Here is a 25,285-nt window from a genome sequence, read left to right as displayed (position 1 = left end):
TTTAAAGACTGGGAATCGAATGTGTAGATTGTAGGAAATGTACAAAACTGACGGGATAAAAAGAGCGGCACATGGTCCATATCAGGTTTAGAGATAGGGAAATTACACTCTTGTAACTGAAAGATCAAGTTCTCATCAATGAATAACAGGTCAAGGAAGTTACCAAGCATGTTAAGAATATAATTAATTTGGGATAGATTAATGCTGGAAAGACTATCTAGAACATGGATCTCATGTGGAAGGCTAGCATTAGAGGCAGTTAAGACACCGTTCATAAGCAGGTCAGACCAAACGATCCTGTTTAAGTTAAAATCACCCAGTATGCAGAAGTGGTCATCTTCATGGTTTTCATAGAAACGTAAAATGTTATTGATATGGAGTGCATATAAGTGTTCAGAACTGTTAGGCGGAATGTAAGATACGCAGATAAACAAGCTACCAAAGGTGCCAAAGATGCGGACACACAGTTGATCTAAAAGCGAATCTGCGTTTCCAAGAGCGACGACTGACGACCTTAACGCACGTTTTACCGCAATTAAGACACCCCCACCCCTACTACAGCCTGTTTTTTGCGCATCTCTATCCTTACGATAAATATGCAAAATATTCGGATCAAAAAACTCTGCATCAAAAGTCACTAGTTAACCATGTTTCAACTAGCACAAAAACATCGAACTCACACCGAGACGTGAATAAAAATACTTCTTTGGCTTAGTACGCATTCCAGAGATATTTTGGTAATAAATTTTAAGAAGCTTAAGATTATCAATATTATTATAATCAGAAAGACAAGGAGTATTAACTACGCTGTTATTTAAGTCGGTCACTTCAGTTCCTTGGGACGTTACGAAATGGCTGGACGTTTATATGTAAGTATGTATGCAGTAATATGATTATTTTGCTTACCATCAGACTGTTGAGGTGCTTTGGTGGTATGCAAATTAACAACAGTTGCCTTTTCTATATTATTACAATGTTGAGAGATCGGAGTCAAGGTAGAAGCGCCAGAGAGAAGATCGACCGCAGAGTTATCAGAAATATACGGCACAGTAAGAAGAGTATGTGATGCAGATGCCGACACCGAGGCGTTGTTGCTGGGACAACTTGCAATAGATGCGACGTTGAAATCAGATATTGCGAAATATGCACGCATATGTCAAGTTTTTCAGCAGGTAAAGCCTGAAAATAAACAGCCAGCTGGGTAAATGATAGAGAGATACAAAGAAGTTGAACCGTGGCAAATGATTTGAGTCGATTTGGTTGGTCCTTTGGTTAAGTCGTTCCAAGTTTACTAATATATCCTCACCGTTGTCGATTATTTTTCGAAATTTCCGTTATTATTTTATTTGCGTACAGCGACGGCAAAGAATGTTTGCAAAACCTTTGAGGATAAGGCTTTTCTTTTATTTGGTGTACCTCGATCTGTTGTTTGCGATAATGGACCCCAGTTTCGGAGTCGTGAGCTTCAGGATCTCTGCAGTGTTTACGACGTCCAACTTCGATATACTGCGAATTACCATCCGCAGGCTAATCCGGCGGAACGGATAAACCAGATTATCAAGACGACGCTTAGGGCTTATATCTGAGAAAATCAAAGATCGTGGGATCAACAATAAGCGAAGGTGGCGTCACAGCACGACGTATTAGGAGATACGCCTTATTTTGCGAATTTCGGTCGAGACATGGTGCTTGAGGGTAATCAAGGTTATATTGAGTCCCTAGGAAAACAAGAACAGCTAACTGTGAGGAAAAGGCAAAGAAATTGTCGGAAATGAGGGAAGACATACGTTCGAAGTTAAAGCAGGTAGGAGCGAAGCTAGCGCAGCAATATAATCTCAGGAGAAGAGATGTCCAGTACATGCCAGGAGAGCTTGTCTGGAGAAAGAACTTCGCTCTGTCAGACGAGGCGAATTATTTCGCGGCAAAGTTAGCCCCGAAGTATGTAGGTTCTTTCGTTGTAAAGAAAAGAGTGTCCCCTTGGACTTATAGTTTAGTTGATGAAACTGGTAGGGACAAAGGTGTCTGGAATGTCCGAGTTTTAAGGCCGTACCGAGATAGGTAGCATTAATGTCAAAGAAGGTGAACAGGCCTCTCTTCGCTACACTCTACACTTCTTCTTTCTTTAATAAAAAGATATTTGTCAAGCTTTTTCAAAAACGTTATAAATATTTTAATTTTTAATTTCTTCTTTAGTTAGGTATTAATGATTTTGCACAGAAAACTTTCAATACTTTGAAATTAATTTTATGCTTTAGAGATTAATTTTGTATATTCAATATGTGAATGATGTAGAAAGTATTTTATATAAATATGTAAGAGGACGCGTCCGCGGTTGCCGGTAGATAATGCTTGAATAGTTCTTTGAAATTATTGTTGATGACGATGGTAGTGAATGCGTGTTGGCGCTTTCCACTCGCCGCGCACGGCTGCGCATAGGAATTTCGCCGCCGTCTGAATATTGTTGGATGCGGCTTAAACATCCTGCCCGCCCTGCACGGAGGTGCTTGTAAGGACCTTCTGCAGTTCCTGCAAGGCGCGGATGGTGGTATTTGAGGCGCGACTGGCTATATTACGTCGTTGGCAGGCCTTGTGGGGTGCGCGTGATCGTGCGCTTGGCCATATGTTCCCGTTTGGGGGTTGCCGCTGGTTTCTTCGATCGGTCCGCTGCGCGTGGTAGTGGAGACAGAGCCGACTCTGAAGGCAGCTGTCGGTCTCTGCCGTGAGAGCCAGATGGATGTCGTCCTGGAAGTATGAGAGCAAATAGAGAAACGAGAAGTAGTTGGATACAGCGGATGATAAACGGAAATTTAATTATGCAGGGGAAACGTATATAAGTTAGAGCGCTGTGCTCGAAAAGTGATCCATTGGAAGGAAGCACAGTTTAACTAAGGGGCGCATGACAAGCCCGTTTTGGGTGCGAACCTCTACAACCCGAACATGGTTGTCAGGGCCGAGGCGAACGTTCTCGATTCGTCCCAGACGCCACTCGGTGGGTGGGAGCGAATCTTCTTTAATTACGACTGGCCGCCTGGTTGAGGATTTCGCTGTGGCGTTTGCCATTTATAGGCACCAACAGCGTCGTGAATTCTTCGAATGTAAACTTGTGGGATGCAGCGGTTTTTTTGAAGTGGGTTTTAAAACTTTTTACTGCGGATTCCCACAAGCCGCCCATATGAGGGGCACTGGGTGGAATATATTGCCAGTTTATTCCCTGGGGGGCATATTTCTGCACAATGTCCGCGGAACATTTGTTAAGAAATTTAACGAAGTCGCGTTCGAGTGCGCGTTGAGAGCCATGAACGTTTTACCATTGTCGCTCATCATTTTTGAGGGATAACCTCGTCTGCCAACGAATCGAGCGAATGCTGCTCGAAAGGCTTCGGTGGTAAGGTCCAAACATAGTTCGAGGTGTACTGCCTTTGTAGAAAAACAGACGAATACAGCCACGTACCCTTTTATGATAGTGATCGACCTCAGAACCGATGATTTTATTTGGAATGGACCTGCCAAGTCTACTCCTGTTGTGGAAAAGGGGAGTGAGAAATTGCAGCGCTCAGGTGGTAGAGCTGCCGTTATTTGCGTTCGCGTTTTCTGTTTGAAAAGCGTGCACGATTTGCATTGAAAAATGCATTTCTTTATAAGAGGCTTTAGTTTTGGTACGTAGTACTCTTGCCTCACCATTTGTAGCATTAACCGCATTTCTGCAAGAAGAAGCAGGCGTTGTAAAAACTCCATATACAACTGGCAGAGCCTTGAATCCGGAGGAAGGATTACTGGATGCTTCTCGTTGTATTGCATTGTAGAATGTTCCAATCTTCCACCGATACGTAGGAGCCCATCCAGAAATGGGGCAAGAGCCAGAAGGGAACTCTTTTTGCTTATTGGCATATTGTTTTGTAAGACGCTCTTTTCCGCCCCGAAATGGCGAAATTGTGCCATTGCCACAAGCAGCGTTTTCACATGTTGCAACTCTTTGTACGTCAGATGGGGATTATGTGTTGTCTTATTTAACTTTAAGAAGACAACGAGTGAAAGTAGCTAATATTCTAAGCTCAACTAGACAAAGGGACTTCGGTGTCCCTCAAGGTTCAGTGCTTGGGCGAATATTATTTTTGATTTATATTAACTCACTATTCTCACTGCCTTTCAAAGCAAAAGCTACAGCATTTGCTGATGATTTGGCGATTGCATATGGATCGTGTAATACTTTTACTCTTTTAGTGGATATTAATCACGACGTATACTTGCTAAAAGAGTGGTTTGCCAATCATAAGCTCATTGTGAGTAATAAGACAAAATTAATGTATTTTAGTCTTGGCAAGGAAGTACCTATAGGCGATATTATTTTTCACTCTGAAAGCTGCATGCGTCAGAAACTCTATAGTCATAAATGTGTTGAGCAAGAGCCTCATGTTAAGTATGCACCGGAGATCGACTGTAACGGCATGTGCTTCAATGTCGAAGCAGTAACAAATTTTAAATACCTGGCCGTAATAATCGACCAAAACTTGAGTTGGTCATCGCATATATCTGCAATAATGCTGTATCTGCTATCAGCTGTTCGTTCATTTTATCGTCTAAAACAATTATGTTCAAACAGTGTTCTGAAGATCGTATACTACGGGCTAATACAGTCTAAATTACAATATGGTATTAGTTGTTGGGGGAGTGCATATACTGCTAAAATTCGTCCACTTTTAATGTTGCAGAAGTGTCTCATTAGAAGGATATGTAACGCTGGCCGTCTTTCGCACTCCATGGACCTTTTTCAGAAACTTAATATTCTTCCTGTGAGACACTTATATTACTATAAAGTATTAAAATTTTTTTTCATGAGGTGTGGGTATTTAAATAGTCCAATATATACCTCACACACATTAAGAAGCGGTTCCCGTTCAAATGTAGCAGTTCCTTCCTCTCGTACTACCCTGTATCGTAACTTCTATACCATAGTATCTTGTATGGTTTTCAATAAACTTCCTATAGAAATCCAAATCATTAGAAGGATAACCGTTTTTTTAAAGGAGGTGAAATTGTGGCTTTTCGGTTTAAAGCATGATGATATTGATGTTCTGTTGCGGCCTATCATATAAACTGTTTTTTTTTTCAATCCGTGGAAGGTATTTACTTACTGGTTTTGTATTAATTTAATGAATCATTTGTTTAATGTTTAATCTACTTACAACTTTGATTTCAAATTTAATTTTATATTTTAATTTTAATTTCATTTTCTTTATTTTTTATACGATTTTTCTTTTCCGCCCACAATATGCAATAATTGATTATACATATGTGTTTTAGGAAATGGTGTTATCTCTGTTCCCATATAGGAACACTAACACCATTAACTATTATCTTATTAAAACTTTTATTTATGTATACATATGAATTTTTGTTAATCATGTACACACATGACAAGTCGGTCCTCAATGATTGTCTTTTTGTTCCTGGTGTTCCCCATGCTCTTATTCTTGGTATCGATTTTTGGACCAAGGCGGGTATAATCCCGGATCTGAGGAAGAAGGAGTGGTCGTTTTCTCGACTGGAACAGGAGCCGTCGGTAGCATTCATGGGTTGGTAGATTAGTTGGGAATGCCTTTGGATATTAAATCCGATTACTGGCAAATACCAGTGGAGGAAAAGTCTAGGCCCTTTACAGCATTCACGGTGTAAGGCAGGGGTCTGTTTCAGTTTAAGAGGTTACCTTTTGGGTTGCATAATGCACCGGCCACTTGGGAAAGGCTTTTAGATTCTGTAATAGGTCCCCGATTAGAGCCTCATGTCTTCGTGTGCTTAGATCACATACGCATCTTTACAAATAATTTTTAAAAACACTTTTGGATAGGTTAGCGAAAGCAGGTCTCGGACTCAATCGAGATAAATGCAATTTCTGTAAGCTAGAGTTAAAATATTTAGGCTATATTGTAGATAGGATTGGCCTACACGTAGTTCCTGAGAAGGTTGAGGAAATGGTTAGGATTATAAAAGGTGGAAAATGAATTGTCTGTTTTGTGAGGTGTAAGTGCGAATGAGTGAATGAATCTTAAATAAAATATTTAGGCTATATTGTAGATAGGAATGGCCTACACGTAGATCCTGAGAAGGTTGAGGCAATGGTTAGGATTATAAAAGGTGGAAAATGAATTGTCTGTTTTGTGATGTGTAAGTGCGAATGAGTGAATGAATCTTTATTCAAATATTGTTAGCTTATTTATACTAAATTATTCTAAACATATACTTACATACATATTTAGGTTTACATACTTACATACCTACATACAAATTGACACAAATATGTACCTACATCTTTGTTTTGAGTTGTGACGTCTGTGGGAAATGCAATGGCAGCAAATTTGCCTGAATGCAAATTTGATTTAGTCGTGCGTTGTACACAAACCTGTATTAAATCGTGTGAATTGCTCTGTCAGCAACAATTAGCAAATGCCCCTTTTGTGTTGATTAAAATTTAGACTATTTTTGTTACAGGGTAGCATATCAACTGGTTTACCCATTTGGCATTGAAATTGTTGGCTGTTTACACTACATTTCCGTTTTTTCAGAATGCTTATGTATTTGGCGAATGCATGAGCATTCTATTTTTATTTAGTTAAATATAAATTAATTCCATATTTTGTATTTTATGTTTGTGGGTTGAAAATTTACTTATTCTATTGATTTAAGTCTATTTTTGTGTGTATTTTCTTATTGTTTATGATATTGCTATTTCTATGTTACTGGGAAATTTTTGGTTATCATTATTTCATATTCTAGACGGGATTAAAGTGTAATTATTTTTGCTATCGATATTTTCTACTTTATAGGGTATTAGAGTAAAATTATTATTTTTATCGATATTATCTACCTTATAGGTTATTAATAAATTTATTTTTACTATTGATATTTTCTATTTCGCAGTTTATTAATAAAATTATTTTTCCTATTGATATTTTTATTCTTCAGGCTATTAATAAAATTTTTTTTCTTATTGATATTTTCTATTCTACAGGGCCCTATATATCTACTATCTCTTTATTTAGATGCAAAAAATCCTATTATCTAAAATTATAACCTTTCTAAAAGGCGAGGTTTGCTTAGATGAAAACGGTTAAACAAAATTTTGTATTGGTAGTCCATTTCAAATTAAAATTAAAACGTATAGAATAAGATAATGGTTACAGTCATCATTGACTGAAATTTGATATTGTTCGAATTGGATCTCTGAGCGTATTATATACAGTAGATTGGGTAGATTCAATTGCTGCTAGAGCAAGAATTAGTTATATAGTGATAAGTGGTTAAACCAATGCGTACAGTGGATGCAAACATTTTTCATATCTTTTCTTATACCATTTTTCATATTTTCCACCAATATTTTTATTAGATCTTATAAGTCATGCGATTTTCTGGGTGGCCTTCCCAGATGGGATCGTCATGATATTTATGAAGAATTTCTTTAATTTCTGTCGACATTTGTCACATGCATAACTTCTGGGGTTAATGCAAATATTAGATCTTTGAGAACATGGGTACCTATTTTATATTATTCAAATTTGCCTACTCAAGTATTACTATTCATTAACAATCAATTTGTCCCTAAGGACAACTGTGTTTTTATTTTACAAGTCCTAGATAGCCGGCACTTTTTAGCCTGGTTGAATATTGTGCTAAGTCAATAACTTCCTCAACAATCCGGTTACTTGTATTTATTATGCTACAAATTTTCTATCTTTTTGGATGAAAACGAGCGCGACATGTCTAATTGCAAATTTATTTATTTATTGGGCGCTTTATTTATAATAAGGTTCTCTTTGTGACTTTTTATTTTCTTCATTCTGGCTGGTTTTTTAGTTTCCGATCTTGTGGTAACTTTAGGTATTATGCATATTTCCATTTACATAAGGTTTTTAGTCAAGCATTATGTTGCGAAAAGTTTTTATTTTATAAGGTTTGTGGTATAAATCTTCTACCTTGATAGCCTTCATAGACGTTATTTTGATTAACTTCTATGGAAACTACTACTGTGAATTGGCAGATTCTTGAGCTTAGACAGTGTTAATGAAGGTGTCTTAATAAATTCTTCTATTGAGTGAGGCATTTTGCAGTGACTCAATTATAATTGTTTACTGTTCTTATCGAAATTGGGTTGAGTTTAGATGGTTTAGGGTGCTAAATTTGAATATTGTATCAATAGCACGATTACGAAGGTTAAAACTGCTAGCCAAACATCTGAAATGTTTGGGTTAATTTTTGGCTCTCGTTAAGCTGGTGTTTCCTTTTCCTACCTCGTAACCAGCTATGGGGTTAATTTTTGTCCACGAAGACATTTTAAAGAGATGATATGATTGAAAAAGAAAATATAAAAGTATTCCTGTTTCTTTGGGCGGTGGAAAAAAATCCTAATTTATGTTTATTTCTTTGTTTTTTATGTTTATTATATTAAGCATTCCATTTTGCTCTTATTATTTTTTCCTTATTTAGTTAGTATTATAAAAGTTATTATTAAAAGGTTTATTTCTAAAAATGTTTGTTTTTAAGGAATTTTTTTTTTTTATTTTATTTAACTTTTTTCACATTTCTAATTTTTCTTACAAAATTTTCTGAAAATTTTTTTTTCAAATGATGATTAGTTAAGTACAGTTCATTTTTTTTTTTTTAATTATTAAAAATTAAATTCTATGTTATTTTTTTCCAGTTTGTTTCCTATGCCATTCTGGGCTTAAAAAAATTTTCTATTTTGGAAAAACATCAGTAAACATTTCAAAAAAATTTTTATTTTACATTTAAGGAGTTTTATGAAAACGACCTAAACACTTGACTTTGATTTTGTATGTCCTCTTCTGGGAACATAACTCAATAATTAGTAACAAAAAGTTTTTACAGCAAAAATTGAATTTTTGCTTGTCAATAAGCAGCCTAATATTTGTGTTGGGTTGTGACGTCTGTGGGAAATGCAATGCCAGCAAATTTGCCTGAATACAAATTTGGTTCAGCCGTGCGTTGTACACACACCTGTATTAAATCGTGTGAATTGCTCTGTCAGCAACAATTAGCAAATACTCCTTTTGTGTTGATTAAAATTTAGACTCTTTTGTTACAGGGTAGCATATCAACTGGTTTACTCATTTGGCATTGAAATTGTTGGCTGTTTACACTACAGGATTGAGAAACCGAAAAATGTAAGCAAGTGCGATCATTCATAGGTACAGTGTCCTGGTATCGTCGATTCATCAAAGATTTTTCAGAGTTAGTTAGACCTCTCACCGAATTGAAGAAGAAGAAGTATAAAAATTTGTTTGGAGCGACGATTTCGAAAGGAGTTTTATTGAAGCTAAGGAGCGACTAGTTACCGTGCCTGTTTTAAGTTGTCCCGGTTTTAATAGGCCCTTTATTATTCAAACAGATACGTCTGATTTTGGTATATGACCAGTATTTACCCAAGAGTTTGAAGATGGTGGGAAAGTGATTGCATCTCTCAGTAGATCTCTTAATAAGGGTGAAAGATATTATTCAACCAGAGAAAAGGTATATTTAGGGGTGCTGTGGGCAGTCGAGAAGTTACGACCATACGTCTAAGGCGCGAAATTTAGGGTGATGACCGATCATCATTCTTTAGTTTGGTTAAATAATCTGAAAGATCCTTGTGGTAGATTGGCTCGTTGGACATTGAAGCTCCAACAATACGATTTTGACATCATCCATCGGAAAGGGAAAGAACACGTTGTCTCCGATTTGTTATCCCGAAGCGTCCCAGTTGTTTTCGAAATATCTACTTCTGACCCTTGGCTGAAGAAAATTATTGATTCGGTCCCGAAGAAACTCCTGTCGTACCCTAACTGGAGAGTAGAAGATGGAGTACTCTAAAAGTTCGTCAAGTCTGCGCACCCATCCATCTACGGGGAGGGCCCCGAGTGGAAAAAGGTTGTTGGTAGCTCTGAAAGAACGGTGGTATTTGAAAGTTGTCACGATAGCCCATTGGCGGGGAATATGGACTTAAGGAGGACTTTCGCTAGGGTTGCTCAAAAATTCTATTATTATTATTATTCTTTATTCGGTCTATGATAACAATATCTTACAGACTAGAAATGTACAAGAAATTACTTACTTACTAAATTGGCTGGAATTGAGTACTAGGAATAAAATGAAGTAATCTTATCGACGAACTGGGATCTCGGCATTGCGAAATCGAGATCAAGCGGTTTGTAAATATGGTTAATTTCATTGACAGCCTTAGTAATGGGCGCGAGATAGTGGTAATTAGATTTAACTGTAGTAAGATGGAAGGGTAGTGGGAACGTAGGATGCGATTTGGGACATTGAAGCAAAGTTGATGGAGCAGATTCACGCAATCAATTAAGCCATTAATAATGTCGAAAATGAACATTATCGAATGGATTGTGCGCCTACTAGAGAGAGATTTCAAGTTTACGAGCAAACACCGTGCAGTATAGGATGGAAAGGGATCGACGAAATGAAGTGGATAGAGAGCAAAGCGAGTAAAGCTACGCTGTACACGCTCGATTCTGTCCGAATGAGAACTATATAATGGGTTCCAGATAATTGAAGCGTACTCCAACTTAGACCGGGCAAGACAAATAAAAAGGGATTTTCTTGTATAGGGATCTTTTAAGTCTTTCGTATAACGCTTCAAAAAGCCCAAATTCGAAAAGGCCTTAGGGATAACTGTATTCACATGACTGACAAAGGTAAAACCAGAGTCAAATAGAACGCCTAGATCAGAAAATACCTCAACTGAGGACAGTTGAGTGTTAAGAATCGAGCAAGTTGAATTTATACGATTACGCGTACGCGACAAGGTTAAGTGAAAGCATTTTTTTATGTTAAGCAACAGCTTGTTTTTGAGACTCCAATCAGTAAGATTGTTGAGTTCATTTTGAAGCCGAAGCGCGTCAGCCACGCAGGTAACTCTAGAATACAATTTCAAGTCATCAGCATAGAGAAGAAATTGCGAGTGATTAGAGCAGGACCGGATATCATTGAAAAACAAAACAAAAAGAAGCGGGCCTAGAATACTACCCTGCGGTACTCCAAAAAAGTGTAAGACGCAGTACCATCGGTTTCTACAAACGTTGTTCTGTTCGTGAGATAGGATCGCAACCACAGAAGAAAGACTGAATGGAAACCAAGGAGCTCAAGCTTGTGTAATAAAATATCATGAGAGACTGTATCGAAGGCTTTAGAGAAATCGGTGTAAATGGTATCCACCTGAGATCCACTCTTAAAGGCCGACAAGCAGTACTCTGAAAAAACCGCAAGATTGGTTACGGTGGAACGACCACAGACAAAACCATGTTGGTTGGGATCAATAATTTCTTTAACTGCGAAGAATAACTTATCTTTTACAACCTTTTCAAAAAGTTTTGTGAAGGTGGTTAATTTTGAGATTGGACGGTAATTTCTGACATCATTCTTGTTACCCGATTTGTGGATGGGTGTAATAGAGCTCACCTTCCATTTGTCGATGAAAATACCGGAGGAAAGGGAAAGGTTAATTATCTGAGATAAAGGGACAGCTAGGGATGAGCAGCATTTCTTAAGGAAAAAAGAGGTGAGGCCATCGGAGAGATACCATTCTGTATATCCAAGTCAGCGATGCAAAGTGCTCCAAAATCAACGCAATGTGAACCAAGATAATCACCGTAATAATTATAAGTGCCAACGCCAGCATCATTTACAAAATTGGACTTGAAAAAATCAGCGAAGAGAGTTACGCTGTCATGCAGAGAAGAGGAGGAAAGACCATCCAGAGTCATACAGCTAGGAATATTCGAGCATCCTTTCTTAGAACGGATGAAGTTCCAGAATGCTTTGGGATTGGACTTTAACTCATCCTCGTACCGAGATATGTAATTGTTATAGAGAGTTTTATCAAGTTCATTGAATTCTTTACTAAGGCTGATATACTTTTCTCTGAAGCTAAAATCGTTTGTGGACATGAAGAGTTTATAATATTTATTTCGTTTGTTCTTCAGTCTTTTAAGCCTTCTCGTATACCAAGGTAACTTATGTCTCCGAGGAGGGATCAGATTTAGGTTAGAGTTTAAGACCAAGTAAATTTGTTGAAGAAACATCTCATAGCACTCAGCAACATTACGCGAAAGAAAAATAGAGCTCCAATCAATTTCGTTGAAGATTACATTTAAAGAACCGTAATCAGCATTTCTGAAGTTTAAAGACTGGGAATCGAATGTGTAGATTGTAGGAAATGTACAAAACTGACGGGATAAAAAGAGCGGCACATGGTCCATATCAGGTTTAGAGATAGGGAAATTACACTCTTGTAACTGAAAGATCAAGTTCTCATCAATGAATAACAGGCCAAGGAAGTTACCAAGCATGTTAAGAATATAATTAATTTGGGATAGATTAATGCTGGAAAGACTATCTAGAACATGGATCTCATGTGGAAGGCTAGCATTAGAGGCAGTTAAGACACCGTTCATAAGCAGGTCAGACCAAACGATCCTGTTTAAGTTAAAATCACCCAGTATGCAGAAGTGGTCATCTTCATGGTTTTCATAGAAACGTAAAATGTTATTGATATGGAGTGCATATAAGTGTTCAGAACTGTTAGGCGGAATGTAAGATACGCAGATAAACAAGCTACAAAAGGTGCCAAAGATGCGGACACACAGTTGATCTAAAAGCGAATCTGCGTTTCCAAGAGCGACGACTGACGACCTTAACGCACGTTTTACCGCAATTAAGACACCCCCACCCCTACTACAGCCTGTTTTTTGCGCATCTCTATCCTTACGATAAATATGCAAAATATTCGGATCAAAAAACTCTGCATCAAAAGTCACTAGTTAACCATGTTTCAACTAGCACAAAAACATCGAACTCACACCGAGACGTGAATAAAAATACTTCTTTGGCTTAGTACGCATTCCAGAGATATTTTGGTAATAAATTTTAAGAAGCTTAAGATTATCAATATTATTATAATCAGAAAGACAAGGAGTATTAACTACGCTGTTATTTAAGTCGGTCACTTCAGTTCCTTGGGACGTTACGAAATGGCTGGACGTTTATATGTAAGTATGTATGCAGTAATATGATTATTTTGCTTACCATCAGACTGTTGAGGTGCTTTGGTGGTATGCAAATTAACAACAGTTGCCTTTTCTATATTATTACAATGTTAAGAGATCGGAGTCAAGGTAGAAGCGCCAGAGAGAAGATCGACCGCAGAGTTATCAGAAATATACGGCACAGTAAGAAGAGTATGTGATGCAGATGCCGACACCGAGGCGTTGTTGCTGGGACAACTTGCAATAGATGCGACGTTGAAATCAGATATTGCGAAATATGCACGCATATGTCAAGTTTTTCAGCAGGTAAAGCCTGAAAATAAACAGCCAGCTGGGTAAATGATAGAGAGATACAAAGAAGTTGAACCGTGGCAAATGATTTGAGTCGATTTGGTTGGTCCTTTGGTTAAGTCGTTCCAAGTTTACTAATATATCCTCACCGTTGTCGATTATTTTTCGAAATTTCCGTTATTATTTTATTTGCGTACAGCGACGGCAAAGAATGTTTGCAAAACCCTTGAGGATAAGGTTTTTCTTTTATTTGGTGTACCTCGATCTGTTGTTTGCGATAATGGACCCCAGTTTCGGAGTCGTGAGCTTCAGGATCTCTGCAGTGTTTACGACGTCCAACTTCGATATACTGCGAATTACCATCCGCAGGCTAAACCGGCGGAACGGATAAACCAGATTATCAAGACGACGCTTAGGGCTTATGTCTGAGAAAATCAAAGATCGTGGGATCAACAATAAGCGAAGGTGGCGTCACAGCACGACGTATTAGGAGATACGCCTTATTTTGCGAATTTCGGTCGAGACATGGTGCTTGAGGGTAATCAAGGTTATATTGAGTCCCTAGGAAAACAGGAACAGCTAACTGTGAGGAAAAGGCAAAGAAATTGTCGGAAATAAGGGAAGACATACGTTCGAAGTTAAAGCAGGTAGGAGCGAAGCTAGCGCAGCAATATAATCTCAGGAGAAGAGATGTCCAGTACATGCCAGGAGAGCTTGTCTGGAGAAAGAACTTCGCTCTGTCAGACGAGGCGAATTATTTCGCGGCAAAGTTAGCCCCGAAGTATGTAGGTTCTTTCGTTGTAAAGAAAAGAGTGTCCCCTTGGACTTATAGTTTAGTTGATGAAACTGGTAGGGACAAAGGTGTCTGGAATGTCCGAGTTTTAAGGCCGTACCGAGATAGGTAGCATTAATGTCAAAGAAGGTGAACAGGCCTCTCTTCGCTACACTCTACACTTCTTCTTTCTTTAATAAAAAGATATTTGTCTAGCTTTTTCAAAAACGTTATAAATATTTTAATTTTTAATTTATTCTTTAGCTAGGTATTAATGATTTTGCACAGAAAACTTTCAATACTTTGAAATTAATTTTATGCTTTAGAGATTAATTTTGTATATTCAATATGTGAATGATATAGAAAGTATTTTATATAAATATGTAAGAGGACGCGTCCGCGGTTGCCGGTAGATAATGCTTGAATAGTTCGTTGAAATTATTGTTGATGACGATGGTAGTGAATGCGTGTTGGCGCTTTCCACTCGCCGCGCACGGCTGCGCATAGGAATTTCGTCGCCGTCTGAATATTGTTGGATGCGGCTTAAACATCCTGCCCGCCCTGCACGGAGGTGCTTGTAAGGACCTTCTGCAGTTCCTGCAAGGCGCGGATGGTGGTATTTGAGGCGCGACTGGCTATATTACGTCGTTGGCAGGCCTTGTGGGGTGCGCGTGATCGTGCGCTTGGCCATATGTTCCCGTTTGGGGGTTGCCGCTGGTTTCTTCGATCGGTCCGCTGCGCGTGGTAGTGGAGACAGAGCCGACACTGAAGGCAGCTGTCGGTCTCTGCCGTGAGAGCCAGATGGATGTCGTCCTGGAAGTATGAGAGCAAATAGAGAAACGAGAAGTAGTTGGATACAGCGGATGATAAACGGAAATTTAATTATGCAGGGGAAACGTATATAAGTTTGAGCGCTGTGCTCGAAAAGTGATCCATTGGAAGGAAGCACAGTTTAACTAAGGGGCGCATGACAAGCCCGATTTGGGTGCGAACCTCTACAACCCGAACATGGTTGTCAGGGCCGAGGCGAACGTTCTCGATTCGTCCCAGACGCCATTCGGTGGGTGGAAGCGAATCTTCTTTAATTACGACTGGCCGCCTGGTTGAGGATTTCGCTGTGGTGTTTGCCATTTGTACGCACCAACAGCGTCGTGAATTCTTTGAATGTAAACTTGTGGGATGCAGCGGTTTTTTTGAAGTGGGTTTTAAAACTTTTTACTGCGGATTCCCACAAGCCGCCCATATGAGGGGCACTGGGTGGAATATATTGCCAGTTTATTCCCTGGGGGGCATATTTCTGCACAATGTCCGCGGAACATTTGTTAAGAAATTTAACGAAGTCGCGTTCGAGTGCGCGTTGAGAGCCATGAACGTTTTACCATTGTCGCTCATCATTTTTGAGGGATAACCTCGTCTGCCAACGAATCGAGCGAATGCTGCTCGAAAGGCTTCGGTGGTAAGGTCCAAACATAGTTCGAGGTGTACTGCCTTTGTAGAAAAACAGACGAATACAGCCACGTACCCTTTTATGATAGTGATCGACCTCAGAACCGATGATTTTATTTGGAATGGACCTGCCAAGTCTACTCCTGTTGTGGAAAAGGGGAGTGAGAAATTGCAGCGCTCAGGTGGTAGAGCTGCCGTTATTTGCGTGCGCGTTTTCTGTTTGAAAAGCGTGCACGATTTGCATTGAAAAATGCATTTCTTTATAAGAGGCTTTAGTTTTGGTACGTAGTACTCTTGCCTCACCATTTGTAGCATTAACCGCATTTCAGCAAGAAGAAGCAGGCGTTGTAAAAACTCCATATACAACTGGCAGAGCCTTGAATCCGGAGGAAGGATTACTGGATGCTTCTCGTTGTATTGCATTGTAGAATGTTCCAATCTTCCACCGATACGTAGGAGCCCATCCAGAAATGGGGCAAGAGCCAGAAGGGAACTCTTTTTGCTTATTGGCATATTGTTTTGTAAGACGCTCTTTTCCGCCCCGAAATGGCGAAATTGTGCCATTGCCACAAGCAGCGTTTTCACATGTTGCAACTCTTTGTACGTCAGATGGGGATTATGTGTTGTTGCCACCGATTTGGATTTATTGCAGGCATTGTTCGCAAAGCGGAACACGTATGCAATCACACGGAGAGCTCGAGAGTATGGGGAGAAACGTTGAAGAATATCGTCGTCTTCCTCGAGTGCGTGATATGCTTCGACCTTGCGTTTCTCGGGTGGAGAAGCGCTACCTGCTTTCGGCTTTGGCCATGCCGAAATGTGCAAGAAAGACATTGTGGTCCGTGCCACAAAAGGGAGGAGCCTATCAAATCATGCGGCTTGCAACCACGTGTGCCAAGATCAGCAGGGTTGTCTTGGCTGGATACATGGCGCCAGGTGCCGGTAGGAAGATACTCTCGAATTTGAGAGGTACGGTTGGCCACATAAGTCTTCCAGGTCGATGGAGATTTTTCTAGCCAGGCTAGTAAAATCTCAGAATCTGACCATAAGAATGTGTTGCATGCTTGTAAGTTGAGCGGTTTTGGAACAGTTGAAGCCAGTTTGGCGAGTAGGACATATAGCTTTAAGCTGGGTAGGCTTACAATTTTTATGGGGGCAACTTTGCCTTTCGCAACCAAAAGAGAAGTTTTTATTTGATTGCCCACATGTGTGCGGATGTAAATCGCTGCGCAATATGCTTTTTCCGAGGCATCACAGAACCCGTGGATTTAGGTGTCTTGCCCTGGAACGACATTAATCCATCGAGGGATTTCGATGTGACAAATGGCTGGCAGATTGTCTGCGAAATGTTGCCATTTTGATAATGTTGCGGGCTTAGCGCTTTCATCCTAATCGCTGCCATCCAGCCAGATTTCTTGGAGAAGCATCTTGGCTTGGATCATAACTGGCGACAGCCATCCTGCCTGGTCAAAAAGTTTTGCAACAGAAGATAAAACTTGTCGCTTTGTGACCGCATTTTGGGTGTGTTCCGGCAGAATGGTGTATGAAAATTTATCCGTGAGCGCGTTCCATCGAATGCCAAGAGTTTTGGTAATGGAAGTGCTTTCAAGTTTTAAGAAGTTGGAGTCTAGAAGATCCTCCTTCGGAAACTGTTCTAATATGGCCGGGTGATTAGCCGTTAGTTTCTTTAGTATGAAACTAGCTGATTTTAGGGCTTTAATCACTTGAACGCGTGATTCAGTGGCGTTATCGATGGTGTGACTTCATGATAGGATGTCGTCGACATACGTCTGCGTCTTGAGAATTGTTGCAGCCAACGGAAATGTCGCTTTCGTGTCATCCGATAGTTGATGCAACGTACGAATAGCGAGATATGGTGCACAATTGACGCCGAATGTAACCGTTTTTAGATTGAAATCGCTAACATTGGAGTTGGCCAATTTGCGAAATTGGATTCGCTGAAAATCTTTGTCATCCTGGTGTATGAGATCTGACGGTACATTTTTTCAATGTCTCCATTGAACACATACTTATGCATACGCCACTGTAGAATTAGTAGCATGAGATCTGGTTGGAGAGTTGGACCAGTGTATAGCACGTCATTCAGGGATTTTCCTGACCCCGATTTTTTAGAGGCGTTGAAAACCACACGAACATTGGTGGTGACCTTATCTGGTTTGACTACCGCATGATGTAGGAAGTAAAATGAGAAGACCTTCCCATTCGAAGTTATTTCGCATGGGTCGGCAGATTCCATGTGATCAAGGTCGAGATATTCTTGAAACACATTGTTGTACATTGTACCTAACTCAACCTTTTTCTGAAGCGATCGCTCCATGCTGAAAAACTGCTGCAGAACATCCGGGCGGGATTTGCCGAGGGAGAGTTTTTCAGGAAACTCTTCCTTGAATCGAAGTCGTACATGTATTGACCGTTTGGTGCACGTGTCGTAGTTGTTGCATATATCTGCTCACAAGCTTGATCCTCGGGGGATATCTGTGGACGTTATGGAATTTCCTCCTCTTCCCAAAATTTTCTCAGTTGAGAACTGAGTATCTCGTTTGACGCTTGGACTTGTGTCTAGAATGACACAATATTTTCAGTTATTGGACCACTGAGAATCCAACCAAAAATGGTTGGTTGCGCAAGTATGCTACCGCACACCTTTTTTATACCTTCCAGCGGAATTTGTGGAAGTATGTCGCTGCCAATGACCATGTCAGTCTGACCTGGTATGTGGCAAATGGGATCAGCGAGCTCAAGGAGTTTGAACTGCTGCCAGATTTTGCGACTAATGGTGGATGTTGGAAGATTTTTTGCCAGTTGCGGCAACCCAATGGCATGAGCCTTTATCCTTTTTATGGCCTTGGATGCAACCAGTGTCAAAGGACAAAGCTTGGAGGACTTTTGTACGACTTGTCCACCCATGCCAGAGATTTCGAACTTTGAATGTTCGAATGGAAGTCTCAACCGTTTTTGAACTTTCGAGGAAATGAAAGTTCTTTTCGAGCCCTGGTCGATAAGGGCTCTTAGTTCAAATAATTCCCCTTCGTGTTCGACTGCGACCATAGCAGTAGGAAGGAGAATTTAGCTATCATTGGCTGCATGCAATGATTGAACCGGTGCGTGTTTTGAACAACACGGTAGCTCGCTAGAATTGGAGCTATTCTGCGTTTGTCGAACGGGAGGTGTTGACTCAGCAGTTTTGTGCTGACCGTTTGGTGCATTCGTTCGCGGGGTGGAACGTGGAGCTTGTGGGCTCGCATGCAACAGCGTGTGATGACGTTGATGACATGTCGAACATGACCACTTGCTCGTGCACTCATTGATGATATGAGTGCTGCTAAGGCAGTTTGTACACAGCTTAGCTTGTTTTACGAATTGTGTCCGGTTTTGCACAGACATTCGTTTGATTCTTGGACAGAATCTAATAAGGTGCGGGGAGTTGCAACATTGGCAAGTTTCCTTTTTAGATTCTGCCGCAAGGGTTTGCGTCCTGTTGAAGGACCTGTTTTGCGCAGAATTTTGATGAGCGACTGGTTTTTGTATGCTTGGTTGAAGCCTATTGACTCTTTCAACGACTTCATATCTCGAGGTGAGAAAGTCGTTCATTTGTGACTATGAGGGTAGATCTCTTCGAGAAGAGAGAGATTTTTCCCAAAGTGACAGTGTTGTTTCGGGGAGCTTTGGTGAACAAATGTACACCAGAATCGGATCCCAACTGTCTGTAGTAACTCCTTGGGTGTGAAGGACGGATAGGCAGTTGTTGATTGCATTTTGAAATTTCTGAAGTTGCTCACTGTTTTCGGATGGAACAGTGGCAAGAGTCAGTAAGAATTTTATCTGGTTGTCAACCAGGATCCGCTTGTTTTCGTATCGTGACCGTAAAGCTTCCCAGGCAAGGTCAAAGTTATCATCTCTCAACGGATATTGTTTGACGATGGAGCCGGCTTTGCCTTGCGTTTTGTACCCGAGATGGTACAATTTCTGAGCACGTGAGAGCCTTGGGTGGTTAATGTGCACCGCTGTGAACATATCACGAAAAGCGGGCCATTTTTCATAGCCACCATAAGAGGTCTCCGTGTCGCATGCTGGGACTTTGAGGTCAATATTTGCCTCCGCCGAGGGTTGTTCCACGCGGAGTGGTGGACTCGGCGTTGCCATCATTTTAATCAACGAAAGTTGATCGGCAATCTTTGCTTTTGTCACTTCATACGTATCAAGGCAAACGCATTGTTTGCCTTGTACTGAACTCTTGAAGTCTTCAGGGAAACTTTCGTCTGGTTTCGAAAATACTATATCGTAAACCCATTGAAGCCATGCCCAATAATCATCTAGTGATTTGTCCTTTATCGTGAGATACGATTCAGTGTGATCTTGAATCGGTGCTTCGTTAAATTTTGCACAGTATCTCATCAGATTGTCACTTTCCGCGATGAACTTTTGCGCGGATGGGTCAACTGATTTGGATTTCCGGAGGGGGGATGTTGACCTTTCCTTGGCCGTTTCTTCCTTTGGGCGACCTTTTGGTTTTGTCCCGGTTTCGGACGTTTTCGAAGATCGAAAACTCTTCGTGCCACAGAAATTTAAAAAAGTGAATTTAAATTGATGGCGGTGTTTGCGTTTTTTTTTTTAAATAGAGTCTAGCACGGATAATGGGACGTTCCTTAAATGATTTAAATCAGCGAAATTCGGAATTTAATAGTATATATAATGTTTTGTAAAATCAAAAAATATAAAATTAAAAAAAAAATAACAAACACTTTTCACTAATATATACGTGTAAATATACGTGTGGAAATAATCGTGTCTTTGTTAATTACTGGTATATATAGGTATGTATATATTAGAAAATAATAATACTTTGAGGTTTGTAGGGATATTTTTTGAAAAGTTCCTATAGGGACGAAAATATCTCAAACTTAGTTTTGTACGACAGAATAAGTACAAGTGTACGTTCGCAATATACAAACGTATGTATGTATATATGTTTGTTTGTGCGAACGTATGCACGTGAGTCAGATGAGCTTCTCTGTTTATGTTTACAAACAGAAGTGTTTGTTTTGATTCGCTTCTTCGTCGCTTTAATGTCGCGTTTCTTTTGTGAAGCTGAGTGCGCTTGATTGCACTGTTGGGAGAGTGCAGCAAAGAAAGAAGAAAAACTTTCAAATAAGAGAGAGGTTGAGAAATTTGATCAGCAGTACACAACTCTCGTCGCTAATGTACCTATACGTGCTCAGTGTTGCCAGGTTAGCTTTTTCGAGGCTAGGTTTAGCATTTTGTTTTTGCCTTTAGCCTCGAAATTTTGGGTTCAGCTTCGTGACTTTTTTCTAGCCTTTTTTAATCCAAATGTATTTTTAATAATTTCTAAAATAAAATAATTTCAATAGTTCCTGTGAACACCTAATACCTAATAATATGAGTTCTCTACAAAAGATTAATTCTTTTTCTGCTGAAAATTCGTTGAAAGTTTCAAAGCCAGATGTATTTTCTTACTTTGAAAAAGAGAAGCATAGTTATTCTTCAAGTCAAATAGCATTAATGGAGCTGTAGTGGCGAAAACTTATAACTATACAATGGAAAAATGTACACTCCACCATGGAATTTTGGTCGGAAGTCCGAGAACATAAAAATGCATTAAAAGAACCACCTTTTTTAGAACTTGTCGAATTCATATTTAGTTTTTTAGTATTACCACTCAGTAACGCGGAGGTTGAAAGAATTTTTAGTGGCATGAAAATTCTGAAAACTAAATTAAGGAACAAACTAAAAATTAAAATGCTTAATGCGCTGCTTAATATTAGATGTTCGTTAAAACGCTTATCTAAATGTTGTGTTGATTTTGAAATTACCGATGATATGATATCTATGGTAAATAGCCAAAATTTATACGCAGACTTAAGCTCTTCTGATTTTTCAGACGGGGAATATTTTATATAAATAATTAGTTTGTAATATTTTTTTTGTGTATATACACATATGCAATCATTTAAAGTAATTCCATGTGCTAGTCAAAGAAAATGTGCCTGATATGTTTTGAAACAAGAAGTTATGTTTAAGTTATGTTTATAAGTTTTTATTTACAAATGTATAAACTAAAATATAAAAAAAAAATTTATGAATTAACCAAAAAAATTTCTGGCCTTTTTTTAGCTTCTTTTTTTTCTAAATTTAGCTTTTTCTAACCTTTTTTTTCATCACATGGCAACACTGTACGTGCTGGGAGAATGTCGCTGGAAGAGCGACTTGAACGTGTAAGTAATCACGTATGATGTTCTCAGAGTGAAGAAATAGGAATGTTGGAAAAGCAACTTAAAATTATTTGTACATGTATGTAAGTATGTATGCTTATTATGCTTTTCTATATGCTGCGAAGCAGCAAAAGTGACTTGGAAGTGGAACTGTATCTGCAAGTTCAACGCCCTGCGCGAACAACGGGGTAAACCCAGCTGTAGAAGAAATTTTAGCTGATGTTGTTCTTGCACAGTGGGTTTGAGTAGGCAAGTAAACTGCAATTTTTGTTGGTTAAATATCAATTTAAATATGTTCATATATATATATAATTGGCGGATTTTGCCTATTGGTATAACGGAATATTTTGTACCAATTTTGGTTGCAAAAAGTTGCAGTAAAACCAACGGTAAGAAAATTTCCGCAATATTTATATATATGTGTAGATATATATATATGTATATTTGTTTTGCAGTTCACAAAAATAATATAACTTTTGTGGAAAAAAATCCGTTGCTCCTTATTTATGTATGCTGTTGCTACCTGGTCGCTTGTTGTTGCTGGATGATGCTTAAATAGCTGTTGGATAGAGTTGATTTTTGTTTTTTTGATTTTTTCAAAACCAGCACTTGAATAAGTGCTCCCCAAAATTTTTCAAAGTTTTTTTTTTCTCTTTTTTAAATGCAAGCGTGCACCAAAAACGAATTTTTTTTGTTGCTATTTTTCTTTCCGTAAATATAAATGTATATTTGTGTTTAAGGAATTGTTTAGATATTCCTTATTTACTTAAAATTTTTTTGTTTTAATTTTAAACTTTTTCGCAAGTTTTTGAACTTGTTCAATTCTCTATTTGGTGTAGGTTTGGTCTTCCAAATTTTTTTTACTGATTTTTTGCTTCTTCCAATTTTTTGTTTTTCCACTCAATTTATATATATTTTTTCTTGTATGTTTTTTTATATAGGTAAATTTATTTTTAAACACCCAATATTTCACTTTTATGTTAAGTTTTTGTTTTAAATTGTGTTTTTATTTATTTACGAGCGAATATTCGATTAATAAAAGAAATTTTTTTGTATTAATTTTTGGGGCGGGCCAAAGATGGCTGCGAAGTAGTGGTTTACGCCGATCACTTTATCGGCGGTGGCGTAGGCGGCGCGCCGGCGTACGCCGGTGTTCTTACTTTAAAAGCTTGATTTTTCTATTTAAAAAAATAATATTTAGGAAAGGTTTTGTTTGTATGTATTTAAGGAAATCAACGTGTTGGCCATTTCGGAAAGATCCGGGGTTTTTGCCTCAAGATCTCGCAGACCGTTCAAAATTTTTCAGGAGTAGTTCCTTGCTGAGGGATTGTCCCTCGTTCGCTTACTCCAGAGAGGCTTCGAACTTAACCACGGTCTTTGGAATTGGTACTGCTGCGTCTGCTTAAAAGAAATAGAGATACATAAAATAGTCACACTTTTGTCTGTATATCTCGTGCAAAGCGTAGTTTCACCTAGGGTTAACTCCTAATAATCGTCGCGAACACAATTTCTTTAAATCATTTGTCGCTCCTTGGCGGTCACGTATAAAGGCGACTTAGGGTTGCTATTAATGGTCTTAATATTCATGACTCTCGTGGCACAGGGCGCCTCCGGTTTTTTCGGCTGTTTTTAAAAGCTACAATTCCCGATGTGCGAATAGTAGGAATCCCTACCATCAGTCGCTACCACGCCTCCAGAGCCTCACACCATATGCCAGTACAGAAGCTATACGACTGCGACTTCGAACTCATATGTACCTTCGTCGAAGTTACTTTCCTAGAAGCTCTAGGTGTAGCTCCGAAGACTTTCCAACGGATGCTTTTGTCGCGCTATGCTGCCGAGCTACACCAGAGAAACACCTTGAAATGTTAGGGAGTGACTTTTCGGCCAAGGATGCCGCCCTCGAAATCATAAGCAGTCTAAGTGGATGTCATTGCGACATGGGTGAGAATCGTATAATCCTCGGCGCATCTACATAATTAAAATTTTACAAGGACCCTGGATAAAATTTTTAAAATGTAGACCAAAGATTGCAGACGTTTGTGTTCACAACATTGATTTCAATAGTCTTCGTTAAATTAAATTTAGAATGAAAGTCGACGGATTTTAAGTTGAAAGTTGTTAACTACTGTTTTCCGCCCTTACGATATAGGAGCTCATTATGGATGACCGCGTAGCTTCAGTTTTCAGACAAGTTCGACTGTCCACTAAGTTAGGGTAGTATCACACACGGTCATTAGTTCCACTGTCTTGGGAAAGCTTTTGCTTCACCACTTTGAGTGTTCCTGCGAAGGACAAAGCCTCACCTGGTAGATATATGTGCTTACGTATTCACATTTGTAAAAGGAGCCGTAACGTGTAGGTGATATTTAAACTTGGTTGATAGGCTATAATCAATGTGATTCACTCCAAGGGACTAGTTTTGGATAGGGCCGCCAACTTTAGGAAATGTCAAACCGGGAGACTAGGGTGTTGAAGGATGAAGTGTGAAAATCAAAATTAACATTTCAGACGGAAATAAACAACAGATGTTTGAATGCAAGACTTAGTGATTTTTCAAACCCTTCTCATCTAATCTAATCTAATATCTAATATCTAATCTAATATATATTATAAATGGGAAAGTTTGGATGTTAAGATGTTTGGATGTTTGGATGTTTGGATGTTTGGATGTTTGTCCAGACGTTTGTCTTTGTGACTCAATAACGCAAGAACGGCTGGACCGATTTGGATGAAATTGTGCACACATATAGCCAAAAGTCTAGAAGGATCTACTAGCTATATATTTTTCAAAAGGGGCGTGGTCCCCGCCCCCTAGGAACAGTTATAATTTAATTATTATATTTTTTCGTCTTTGCGACTGAATCACGCCAGAATGGCTACACGGATTTTGATGAAATTTGGGACACAGACAGTAGTCTACTAGCGAAATTTTTTTCGAACATGGAAAGAGGGGTGGGGGTCCCACGACCCTTCGAGAAATTATTTTTCATAATTTTTACACATTATAACTTTACGTATACTGGCCTTCACCAATATCACAGACTCAAGGGGTCAAATAAGTCGAGGGCTTGCAAAGTAAGCAGTGACACCCTCCGCCCGCCCCCCTTTATCTCCCCTCTGGTGTAAAATCCATAAATTGTTATAACTCAATCTAAATTTTCTCCTAAATCAATAGTTTTTGGTATCTGGTACATACAGAACGAGATCTAGACAATTTGGGAGGAACGATCAGTGGCCCTCTCCTCTACTCCCGCCAACCGCCCACCATCAATTGTTTTTATTAGCACGCTTTTATTAGCTTTACATGTGTGTTTCTATCTAACTTTTTATTCGCTCCAATGCGCCTGCTGCCTTATTAACATGGTTTTATAATTAGCTTCACCTTATTTGTAATTCCGTAAGGGTCATATCGAGACCCTTCCGGGATCATTTCTGGATGGTTTTCGGGATCGGTCCGGGATTACGCTGGG

The sequence above is a fragment of the Eurosta solidaginis genome, chromosome 3 (genome assembly GCF_040869045.1).
Source record: "Eurosta solidaginis isolate ZX-2024a chromosome 3, ASM4086904v1, whole genome shotgun sequence".
NCBI classification, from domain to species: Eukaryota; Metazoa; Arthropoda; class Insecta; order Diptera; family Tephritidae; genus Eurosta; species Eurosta solidaginis.
This window is presented reverse-complemented; position numbering follows the sequence as displayed.